This window comes from Rhamphochromis sp. 'chilingali' (genome assembly GCF_963969265.1).
Source record: "Rhamphochromis sp. 'chilingali' genome assembly, chromosome: 10".
In the NCBI taxonomy this organism is placed as follows: domain Eukaryota; kingdom Metazoa; phylum Chordata; class Actinopteri; order Cichliformes; family Cichlidae; genus Rhamphochromis; species Rhamphochromis sp. 'chilingali'.
In genome coordinates, this window is record NC_137937.1 from 183,358 (window position 1) to 193,518 (window position 10,161).

General features: G+C 39.7%; 1 long non-coding RNA gene across 2 annotated transcripts; it reads right to left on the reverse strand.

Annotated features, from left to right (window-relative positions):
* Positions 1-851: 851 nt before the first annotated feature.
* LOC308404178 lies at positions 852-3,194 on the reverse strand. Of its 2 annotated transcripts, XR_013973079.1 has the most exons (5): positions 2,539-3,194; positions 2,065-2,122; positions 1,777-1,942; positions 1,444-1,539; positions 852-1,092 (listed from the first exon to the last, which is right to left on the reverse strand). It is a non-coding gene; the product is annotated as an uncharacterized lncRNA (long non-coding RNA). The 2 variants fall into 2 exon arrangements; XR_013973080.1 differs by lacking the exon at positions 2,065-2,122 and having other exon boundaries at positions 2,539-3,120.
* Between the last annotated feature and the right edge of the window lie 6,967 nt (positions 3,195-10,161).

Sequence of the window (10,161 nt, forward strand, 5' to 3'; positions counted from 1 at the left end):
CACAGAACTTATAAAAAATAAGTACACAACTACAACATTTTTATGTTAACAAAACTCAAATGTTTATTAGTTTGTGTTGTCATTATTTTAAGTACACGTTAGTCAAATATGTTGACTACTTGATACTTAAAAACATGTGACCCAAAACTTAAAATTTTTGAGGCAATTGATTGCCTCAATTACACTGAGTATCGGTAACTTAATATGCAAAAGTCATAAACATCTGCCATTGAACAGTATCTTGCCTGCTCCCTTTTAGCACTATGTTGAAATTAAATACATTTAAAAAAAAAAAAATTACATAAATTAAAAATAATTAACAAAAACATTTATAAATTAAAATAAGTAGACCAAAAATTGTTTAGTCAGGAAAACTGTCAGAGTAATGAAAAATAATGCCAAATAATAATTAATAATATCAAAATGTGCTTTTGGCTCTCTGGCTAATATCTGAATAAGACAACAAGGCAGCAATTTGAGTGGATTACAATGCTATTTGTTTTACATTAACTAGTATCAAACAGTGAAATTTAGGTCATCTTGCGCAGCCCACAATGTTTTGGAAATAGTATTACGAAAAACATTAAAACATACAAAACATTAGTGTTGCTTTGCATTATGTTAATGAGAACAAAGGCACGTTGTATAGTTTGGACCTATTGGCTGAACACCTGTAGAGTAATCTAATAATGTTTTGAGGCATTATTTAGATGAAAGGAGAGAACTTTGAACTAGCCTTTTATAATGCTTCACCCTGCATCCTTCTTTCAGATCAGTTCCTACATAACCAAGTCATTCTTGAGGGTCTGTAACCTGGGTGACAGTTTACCACTTTCTAGACCAAATAAAATCTTTTGAGTAAATTCTAGTGTTGGTCAGGGCTTTGGGGTAGCTGAGGTGAAGTGCATAGATCAGTCCAAACATTACTAGGAAGGCTTCACCAAATCTGGGGAGACTGAACACGGCATCACTTTCAATGACGACAGAGATTTTCACAGGTTGGTAGTGAACTGGACTTGTTGTGTGATGGTCACTGATGACAGTGAAGAGGGCCACTTCAACACCATCAAGCTCCAACTCATCAGATTCGTCCTGAATTAATGAAAAAGAGATACTAATCACAATCTAACCCAAGAAATACAACAGACGACATATAATTTCTCATTTTACCAACTCCCACTGAGATCCAATACCTCTTTTACAAGGGAGACCTGAGTCTCACTGTAAGAGGTGAAAAACAGAAGATCCATGTTCTGCACACATAAATCAGCTAATTCACCAGAGAATCAAGTGGTGTGAGATAGACTGAAACTAAGCTAAAGGAAATACACAGGAGTAGACTAAACAAAGGTAAGTCCAAACAGTGCATCAAAATACATGTTTGTACTTTGATGCACTGTTTATATACACAGTAGTATCTGTTAGATACTTAAGGACACTCACAGTGCAGGTTCTGAAAAATCCAGAGACATCCTCATGCAGATAGACAGGAAGGGCAGGGAGAACGGTAGTGCACTTGGTGTGGATATCATGGAGTTCCTATTTCCAGATAAAAACAGAATTTTATATACTGGTGAGTTTACTGAACAACAACAAAAACAACAGTCAAATCAGAACATATGTCCACAAATAACCTGTTCACATCTTTAATACAGTCAGACAAATAGCAAACACAAAGTGGAGTAATAGCAAAATTCAAAAAGCTCATTTAAATCATTGAACCTGTCCAATGTTCCACTGGTTCAACCTATGAAATGTGTAACAATCTATTATTACCTGTTCATTGTGAATTCTTAGAATTTCAACCAGGGCATCTGCTGTCTTCCCAGTTTTTGATGCCCTGGCTGAATAAGGTCATCAGTCGAGGAAGATGGCGGTCAAGTTCAGCGTAGAATGTATTGGGCAGGTTCTGATTTGTAATCCGCTGAAACTCTGCATACAACTACAGCAGAAGGACAATACAGTTCAATTTGAAGAATCTCGCACATCTTTATAAAGCAGCAAAAAGCTGCCACATGAGTAAGAATTACAATTTTCATTTTAAACAGAGTTGATCCATATTACCTCAGACTCCATTTTTAGAGCAGGCCAGAGGTCCAAGAGCTCCTTCACAACCCTAACCCTGCACATATAGTTTAAAATATAGCGTTTCTAACAAGAAAACTGCTTGAAAGCACTCTCACTGCAGACAGGCATCTCCGTTGTGTAACTGCAGGGACAACGGGCTTGTTTGGACCCAACTATTCTGAGTCATGAGAGGGGGTTTAAAAATTTAGAGAGATTAAAATACTTTGTTTCATACTAGGCGACCGGGCGCCACCTCTAGAGCAAGTAGTATCTAACTTTTTAAACAGCCTGCGACCCTCATTACAACAACTTAATGCTAGCTCTGCAAGCGCAAAGTTTGCTTCGGGGAGAGCAGCAAAGCACATAAAAAAACACGGACCGACATTTCTGCTATTCTTTTCGACACGCACCCAAAATACAACTAAATATTCGTATTTTAACAATAAACTAATATCAACATTGAAAACTTACTGTAAGTCCAGTGATGCTAGTTGCTGCCGTTAGGTCCAACTTTCTCCAGTCGTCCGTGTTGCCTCTTTGGTGCTGTTCCCGCCCATATACCTTTACTTCTTCTGTGTTTCGTATTAATGCTCATTAGCGCCGCCTTCCGCTTCGGAGGGTGAATCAGAGATTAACTCGGAATAAAAATTGATTCCTGCAGCTGCTCAACACTTACGGAAAAAATTAAAAATATATATGTAGGACACATTGATAAAACAATGAATATTAAAATAAATACATTTTGTCTTCCACTAATGCATTTAAGACAATTTGATTTTACTTATTTGGTGAAACACTTTGAGATTTTATTGTATTTTAGCATGTGCTACATAAATTAAGTTTATTATTAAATCCTACCTACTTGAAACAACAAAAATAACAGGACTTTACCATTCTTATATGTCCTAACTTAACTGTGTTACGTTGTGCTTAAGTTATTATTTTAAGTGATGCTTACTTAATATAGAAATAGTTAAATTCAATCAAATATTATTAGTTTCATTTACTCAAAAAGAAGAACATGTTATACGAACTTGACATATTTAAGTTAACAGAACTTTTTTAAGACTTTGAGTATACACTACTTAATCTGTTTAATTACTTTGAACATTCGGGTTTACAGTGCATGCTTCACAGTAGGTATGGTGTTCTTGGGATGCAACTCAGTATTCTTCTTCCTCCAAACACGACGAGTTGAGTTTATACCAAAAAGTTCTACTTTGGTTTCATCTGACCACATGACATTCTCCCAATCCTCTGCTGTATCATCCATGTGCTCTCTGGCAAACTTCAGACGGGCCTGGACATGCACTGGCTTCAGCAGCGGAGCACGTCTGGCACTGCGGGATTTGATTCCCTGCCGTTGTAGTGTGTTACTGATGGTGACCTTTGTTACTTTGGTCCCAGCTCTCTGCAGGTCATTCACCAGGTCCCCCCGTGTGGTTCTGGGATCTTTGCTCACCGTTCTCATGATCATTTTGACCCCACAGGATGAGATCTTGCGTGGAGCCCCAGATCGAGGGAGATTATCAGTGGTCTTGTATGTCTTCCATTTTCTGATGATTGCTCCCACAGTTGATTTTTTCACACCAAGCTGCTTGCCTATTGTAGATTCACTCTTCCCAGTCTGGTGCAGGTCTACAATACTTTTCCTGGTGTCCTTCGAAAGCTCTTTGGTCTTGGCCATGGCGGAGTTTGGAGTCTGACTGTTTGAGGCTGTGGACAGGTGTCTTTTATACAGATGATGAGTTCAAACAGGTGCCATTCATACAGGTAACGAGTGGGGGACACAAAAGCTTCTTACAGAAGACGTTACAGGTCTGTGAGAGCCAGAGATTTTCCTTGTTTGAGGTGACCAAATACTTATTTTCCACCCTGATTTACGAATAAATTCTTTACAAATCCTACCATGTGGATTCATGGATTTTTTTTTCACATTCTGTCTCTCACAGTTGAAGTGTACCTCTGGTGCAAATTACTGACCTCTGTCATCATTTTAGGTGGGGGAACTTGCACAATCGGTGGCTGACTAAATACTTTTTTGCCCCACTGTAGCTTCCTTGCCTCTCCAGATGTGATAATGCTACATTGAGTGCTGTTGCTATGGCGTCCTCTGTCGATCGGTTTGCTCTGTAGGCAAACTGGTGTGGGTCAAGGCTGCTGGGTAGGGCTGCTGTGATGTGGTAACGCACAAGTTTCTCAAAGCACTTCATCACCACCGGGGTTAGTGCCACTGGTCTATAGTCATTTAGGCTAGAGGTATGAGGTTTCTTGGGCAAGGGTATTATGGTGGAGGTCTTGAGGCAGGGTGGGACCTTTGACTGTTCAAGGGATTGGTTAAAAATCCTGGTGAAAATATAGGCAAGCTGGTCTGCGCAGTCTCTCAGCACACGTCCTGGTACGCCATCTGGGCCGGCTGCCTTCCTCGGGTTAACAGCCCGCAGGGTGCACCTCACTTCATGCTCCTCCAGAGTGATGATGGTACTGCTGATGTGGGCTGTATGGTGTAGCTGTTCCTCTGAGGCATAGGGTGCAGTGACCTCAAAGCGTGTGAAGAAGATGTTCAGCTCCTCCGCCAATGCTGGGTCACCTTCAGCCATACCTGATTTGGACTTGTAGTTTGTCAGCTGCTGGACACCCTGCCACACCAGCCGGCTGTTCTTACTCTCCAGGTGGTTCTCGATCTTCTTCCTATAGTCCGCCTTGGCCTTCTTAATGCCTTTTTTCAGGTTGGCTCTAGCCCTGCTGTAGCTCTCCCTGCTTCCGGACCTGAAGGCGCTGTTCCTCTCTTTTAACAGCTGCTGGACTTCCCGGGTCATCCATGGCTTTTGGTTGGTGTAAACCCGGATCTGCTTGTCTACTGTGACAGTGTCTATACAGTGTTTGATGTAACAGAGGACACTGTTTGTGAACATTTCCAGGTCTTGATGTTGGAAAATATTCCAGTTGGTTCTGTCAAAGCAGTCCTGTAGCTGTTGAAAAGCGCCCTCTGGCCATGTTGTTACGGTTTTAGTGATGGTCGACGCAGTTTTCCTGATTGGGGCATATGCAGGAATTAGGAGCAGGGATAAATGGTCAGATTGGCCCAGATGTGGTAAGGGTCTTGCCCTGTAGCCCTTCTTGATGTTGGAATAGACTTTCTCTAAGGTGTTAGCCCCTCTCGTGGCACACTTCACATGCTGGTGGAAATTAGGGATAGCTGTTTTTAAATCCACCTGATTAAAATCACCCGCTATAATGTGCACTGCGTCAGGATATTTATTGAGTTTATTGTTGATGTTCGTGTGCAAAAGCGCTAGTGCCACGTTAGTATTTGCATCTGGCGGTATGTAAACAGTTGTTATTACCACAACAGTGAACTCCCGTGGAAGATAGATGGGCCTGCATTTGACAGTCAGATATTCTATGTCCGGAGAACAGTGTGTTAGTACACCAGCTGTTATTCACGTATATGCAGATTCCCCCTCCTTTTCTCTTACCGGAATTGTTTGTTCTATGGTACGCTAGCTGCACAGTGGCTCAGAAAAACTAGTTCATGCATTTATTACTTCCAGGCTGGACTACTGTAATTCATTATTATCAGGAAGTCCTAAAAACTCCCTGAAAAGCCTTCAGCTAATCCAAAATGCTGCAGCAAGAGTCCTGACAGGGACTAGAAAGAGAGAGCAGATTTCTCCTGTTTTGGCTTCCCTTCATTGGCTTCCTGTTAAATCCAGAACTGAATTCAAAATCCTGCTCCTCACATACAAGGTCTTAAATAATCAGGCCCCATCTTATCTTAATGACCTTGTAGTACCATATCACCCTATTAGAGCACTCTGCTCTCACTCTGCAGGCCTACTTGTTGTTCCTAGAGCATTTAAAAGTAGAATGGGAGGGAGAGCCTTCAGTTTTCAGGCCCCTCTTCTGTGGAACCAGCTTCCAGTTTGGATTCAGGAGACAGACACTATCTCTATTTTCAAGATTAGGCTTAAAACTTTCCTTTTTGCTAAAGCATATAGTTAGGGCTGGACCAGGTGACCCTGAATCCTCCCTTAGTTATGCTGCAATAGACATAGGCTGCCGGGGGATTCACATGATGCATTGAGTTTTTCCTTTCCAGTCACCTTTCTCACTCACTATGTATTAATAGACCTCTCTGCATTGAATCATATCTGTTATTAACCTCTGTCTCTCTTCCACAGCATGTCTTTTATCCTGTATTCCTTCTCTCACCCCAACCGGTCGCAGCAGATGGCCCCGCCCCTCCCTGAGCCTGGTTCTGCCGGAGGTTTCTTCCTGTTAAAAGGGAGTTTTTCCTTCCCACTGTCGCCAAAGTGCTTGCTCATAGGGGGTCATATGATTGTTGGGTTTTTCTCTGTATCTATGAAGCGCCTTGAGGCGACTTTTGTTGTGATTTGGCGCTATATAAATAAAATTGAAATGAATTGAATTGAATTGAGACATAGACTGAAACAAACATGCCTCTAGATAGCTTTTTTTAATATATATATGGTGGGTGTATTCTATTTAACTTAGTCTTATAATGAAAACGTGTAAGAAAATGCTCATACATATTTTTTTGTTCTAAATGTTTCCTAAATTCTATTTTTAAAAGTTTTAAAAGGGAACAACTGGAGAAAAAACTGATGCACTATATTATTTGTTATAAAAATACTATTTATGTTGAAGTTTAAGGGAAAAGCTAAAGAGTAGACTGAGACTATTTATTTTGTTTAAATGTTTATAAAAATGCCTTTTATTAGTTTTATAACAGCATCAGGCTGATACATTTTTTTTATGTTGTTTCCAGAATTATTTTTTAAAGAGAGCCAAAGAAAAGGCTGAAGCACTATATTGTTTAAAATTTTCACTGTACAAGTTGTACAATAAGCACTAAAAACATGTTTAAATGCAGAAGCATGTAAAGTTTTGTGCAGGTGGTTATAAATAAACTTGAAATTGCAAATCTGTCTCAGCTTTTTTTTTCTTTACAGAAAGACCCGGTCTATGAAGGGTTAGACTTAGCGTGCGGTTTAGTAGGTCCATTTAGAGTTTATATAAGTTATAATATTTAAGTTAGTAAAGTAATGAAATAAAGTTCAAATAAAATAAAATATACAAGTTTAGTGAAATTAAACTTTGTAAGTTACTTAAATACTAAGTTACAGGTTGGAGGTAGTTCAATTCTTTGATTTTATTCAGGTCATATTTTTTAAGTTACAGTGAACTGATAGTTTTTAACTAAGTTAACTTAAAAATTATTATGTAATCAGTTTCCTCATAAATGTTGAGTTCACTGAACTTATTCGGTTTACAGTGTACCCAACAAGGAGTTGTTTATCTCTCTCAGGGACCTCGCCTTCAGAGACAGGTAAGTCGTCCCCTCATCCACAGACTCTGCTTCTTCTACAGGAGGAGGAAGCCAGTGGGATTAAGGAAGTCCTCAAAGTATTCGTATTCCTTCCACCGCCCGACAATATTCTCTGTCGAAGTCAGCAGTGCTCCACCCGCACTATACACAGTGCAAGTAGAGCACCAGTCTCCCTCAGACTGCAGTTGAAGCTCTGCCAGAGGTGTATGTTGAAGATCTTGCAGACCGGGGCCTCTGTGAGGCGTTCACACGCACATTTAGTTGTGCCAGGTCTGTCCAGCATCCTGTGGTGTCCTGGTGCCACGTGCACTTATGGACCCTTATGTTCAAACATGCTGTTCATTAAGGACAAACTGTGATTTTCACAGAAGTCCAAAAACAAAACACCACTCGGATTCAGATCCAGGAGGCCGTTCCTCCCAATCACGCCCCTCCAGGGCTCACTGTCATTGCCCAAATGAGCGTTGAAGTCTCCCAGTAGGACAACAGTGGTTGTTTAATGACTGTTGTAGTCATCAATTAGCTTAAACCCTTACAGAAATGCTCTTACTGCAATAGAGACGGTCAGCCAGCTCCTCCTGCTTCAGTCTCCTCAGGAAGTTCACTGTGATTGTCACAAGTGCCTTTCTGCTCCTCTCCTCCTCATCCTCCCTCTGACTCTCTAAGCATTCTGGGTAATCTGCACTCAGAACCTTCTGGATCTTCTTCAGCTCGTTCTTCACAAAAGTGATGATGTTGTCCTCCAGCAGCTGGAACAGAATATTTATGAATGAGCCAATCAGACTGAAATCATGTAATCATGAAAACATGTAAACACAAAGTGTGGATCATTAACCTGATGTTTACACCTGTGAAGAAGTCTCAGCTTTGTTTTATACCAAAGTAGTTTACACTGAGTTTGTAGTTGCAGAGAAAGACTCAAATAATTTGGAATTAAATATTTTTAATTTACAAGGTTTAGAGGGTTCTTTCAACAGTGAAAATCCAAGATAAATAATCATCATTATAGTCAAAGGAGCTTGCAAAGAAAAGCATCTGGACTTCTTTAAGTTGCTTGAAGACGTTTCACCTCTCATCCGAGAAGCTTCTTCAGTTCTAAGGTCAAATAGTGGGGAGTCCCAGATTTAAACCTAGTGGGAGTATCCCCCCACAGAGGGACAAAAGGACCCCCTGATGATCAACGTCTTCAAGCAACTTAAAGAAGTCCAGACGCTTTTCTTTGCAAGCTCCTTTGACTACGATAACCTGGATGACTGAGAACCTTCACAGACAAATCATCATTATAATATTTCTGACTGAGTCAAAACTGAATTTGTGAATCAGAACTGAATCAACTGTAAAAGTCAGCAAAGTACACAAAGTCTGTACTTTTGTTTAAGTAGAAGGACTACTACTACTATTAAAAACTACTCCAGTAAAAGTTGAAGTACTGATTAAACTTAAAAGTAAAAGTAAAAAAGTACAGACTGACATGTACTCAAAGTAAGAAAGTAAAAAGCAGCTCTTTGGAAGACATTTCTACTTTTAAGAAGTAGAAAGTTCAGATATTTGTTTAAAAATGTACAGAGTAAAAGTAAAAAATTGTTAGAAAAAAACTACTCAAGTAAACTACAGATACCTGAAAATAGTAATTAGGTTATGTAATGAAGTATTTGTACTTTGTTCTCAGCCCTACAGATAATCCACTGGTCTACAAAGAGCAGCATGGAGATGATTGTGAACAGAATAGATGTAACAGTAGTTGTTGTACATGTACAGACCATAAATATGGAGTCCAGCTGTGTTTGATGCTGCTGGGCAGACTGACCACTGGGATCCTCTGAGCTCTGCTGGTCCACTCTGTGGAGGAACCATGAAGGATTAGATCAACACAGGATAAAGATCCAGGAGTTTCTGCTCAAATAACTTCATCTGAATCAAGTTTGTCAAGATTTAGACTCTCAGATTCTGAAGATATATTTTCTGTTTTCTATGAACTTTCTTTCATCAGTGATGGAAGTGATAATGTTGCAGAAGCTCAGAGGAAACTTTGAGACTTCATCAAACTGATAAATTCACTCACTGGACGGTAAAACTGTGATGAACCATCAACTAATGCTCTCAGGAGGCCAAAGGTCCCTGAATGTAACTGTGCAGTAGATTCATCGAGTGTTTGAAACCTGACGACTTCCATATGGTTTCATTCTACACACAAGTCCTTTTCTCATTGGTTTGACTTTAGTTTTCATTTGAGTTTTCTGAGTATCGTATTTGGAGTCGAGTCTGATCAATGATCTGACGGAAGAACATTAAAAAGGATTTACCAGTGCTGTCAAAATTAACATGTAGGGTTAGGGTTAGGGGGTTCATCTGTTATCACGATTAACATGACAAAAATCTTTAACACAACACATCTGGAGTGCACTGAAAAAAAGGGACTGGCCATCTCTTGGATTTATGTAAGCATCTTGCATGTATTTAACACAATTGCCTCATGTTTTAAAGTTAAATGTAACTATATAGTGTAAAAACTACATGATATGCAGAAAGGGTGTATTAAATTGTTCATATCATGTTCAGGTGAAGTAAGTCAATAAGATAGCAACGTTAAATCTCGTGAAACCACGCGTGATTTCATCTCGCGGGCTTTGGATCGTGGTTTAAAAAAGGCATCCATCTCAGTCAAGTCGAGCAGCCAACTCTACGTTTTTGGTATGTCTTGATTTTTTGAATTAATTTTTACCATATTTCAGCCAAATGTA